The sequence below is a fragment of the Dipodomys merriami genome, unplaced genomic scaffold (assembly GCF_024711535.1).
Source record: "Dipodomys merriami isolate MVZ:Mamm:240054 unplaced genomic scaffold, mDipMer1.0.p SCAF_573, whole genome shotgun sequence".
NCBI classification, from domain to species: Eukaryota; Metazoa; Chordata; class Mammalia; order Rodentia; family Heteromyidae; genus Dipodomys; species Dipodomys merriami.
Window position 1 is genome coordinate 455,749 of NW_027206150.1, and position 2,375 is coordinate 458,123.

At 34.1% G+C, this 2,375-nt stretch overlaps 1 non-coding gene across 1 annotated transcript; it reads left to right on the plus strand.

The window, feature by feature from the left end:
* The first annotated feature begins 673 nt into the window (after nucleotides 1-673).
* On the plus strand, nucleotides 674-776 carry LOC138812973 (U6 spliceosomal RNA). Its single transcript, XR_011367671.1, has one exon. It is a non-coding gene; the product is annotated as a U6 spliceosomal RNA (small nuclear RNA).
* The last annotated feature ends 1,599 nt before the right edge of the window (nucleotides 777-2,375 follow it).

A 2,375-nucleotide genomic window follows, 5' to 3' on the forward strand; every position in this document is an offset into this window, starting at 1 on the left:
ATGAATACCAATGGAATGTGATGTATGTCATGATTGAATGGGACGTTCTTAAATGATTCTCGGATAAAATTGTAAACAATTAGATTATAATACACTGATCAATTTTAATTAGTACTTATGAAACATTTAAACAATCACATTCATTAAATGGAGGCATAATGAAATATATCAGAACTGGGTGTCACATGGTATAGGGGTGCCATTTTTTCTGCCAAGACTTACTTTAGTTAATTGTTATATCCCATTTTCTGAATGTAATTTGGTATATGAAACTAGGATATATTATAAATCAATTATTCAAAGTTTTTATCATAAATATTTATAGCAAAATATAGAGATAAATCCAAATTATATATATATAAGCAAATTCCCAAAATTAAATATATTTAAACCATTAAAATTTTTAACAAAACTTAACACTTGCTGCAGTGTTCATTATGACAGGAGCCTTGTATAGAATAATTGAATTCCTCCTCCTACACATCTCTTGAACAACAAATATCTGGAATTATTTTGTTTTTGACATGTCAATCTTGACTTTATTCTTAAATGTGTGCTTATGTAAGAAGTACATGGCTTTAAATTTCATGAAAATTCTTTTATACTTACTTTTTGTTGAATTGTCTAGTTTAAGAAAATCAATTACACTTTATATATAAAACATGTTCTATGCTCCATTCAGCATGACGTACTCTAACATTGGAACAATACAGACAAGATTTGAATGGCCCCTGGGCAAGGATGATAGGCAAATTCCTGTACCATTCCATACTTTTACAACAACAGATGCTGGAGGGGATGTGGACACAAGGGAACTGTACTGCACTCTTTGTGGGAGTGTAAACTTGTTCAATCACTTTGGAAAGTAGTATGGAGGTTCCTCAAAAGACTCCACATAGAACTCCCCTATGACATAGCAATCCCACTTTTGGGCATTTACCCAAAAGATCACAAACAAGACGGTACTAAAACTATCAGCACAATCATATTTATTGCAGCATTGTTTAAGATAGCTAAGATATAGAAACAACCCCGATGCCCCTCATCAGATAGATCAAGAAAATATGCTATTTGTACTAATGAAATTCTATGCCTCCATAAGAAAGAATGGCATCGCCCAATTTGTAGAAAATGGAAAGACTTGGAAAAAAATTAAGTGAAGTAAGCCAGGTCCAAAGAAACATAGGTCCCAGGGTTTTCCTAATTTTTAATAACTAATATATGTCTGGGATAAGCAGAAAAAGTCAAAATCTATGCACATATGACCAGATAAGATGATGTTAAGGGAAATGAACGCCCAAATAGGAACACAAGTGTTTTTTTTTCTTGCTATTGTTTCGAACGTACTTATAACAGTCTATGTGATTTTTTTTGTTTCTTTATATGTTCCTCCCTCATGCTATAACCCCTGTTTTCACTGTATTTGAATTTGGTGTGCCCACCTCTTGTATATACGCTCCTCTAATTTGGGAAGAGGAAGGAAAAAAAAATGCTTAAGTAGGGATTCAAGTTGACCCATTGTAACAATGAGATGCACAAGACACTATGGTGAAAAATGAACTTTACAATTTAGGCAGGGGAAGGGGGGAGGGGAGTTTACTAGTAGAGGTAAGAGGGAAGGGACGGTAGACGGAAAATAAAGGAGGAGGTAACAATCCTTGTTAAGAAATGTACTCATTACATGCTCATGTAAATGTGACCTCTCTGTACAGTATTTTTAAAATAGAAAAGTATGAAAATGTTCTGAGATGGGAGAGTTTATTTCCTTTATTTTACTCAAACAATATGGCTAACAAAGAAATTAATGCAAAAACCTGATATGAAGGTATTTTGAATGAATGTGTGTGTGTGCACGTGCACATGTTCTCATGCACTTGCATGTATGTTGGTGTGCTCACAGTTTGAAAAAAGGGCTTCAAAGTCTTGCTAGGCCTTTCCTCTCTAGATTGGTGAGCTACTATATGAGCTACATCTCCATTCCTAGCCCTTTGCTAACTCATTGAAATTTTTGAAAAATAATCTCATGAATTTATTTTGCCCTGATTGGCTTCCACTGCTATCCACAGATCTCTGGCTCCTGAGTAAATATGCCGAGTAGTTAGGATTACAGGTGTGACCAACCAGCACAAGGCATGCAGAGTAATTTTAAAAGTAGAAGAAAGTTTACTTCACGGGGGCCTGTTTTATCATCTCCTACTTTTAAAGCATTTTGGAGTGATTATGTGTGAATTTTTTTTTCATTTTTTGGATTCTTAAGAAAGTAAGTGATGATATTTAAAAGTTATTACTTTTTAAAATGGAACCTGGAAAAATGGGACAGAATATATTTGTCTTTCTTATAAGCTCAGCTCTGTGCATGATAACCCAATGTCACC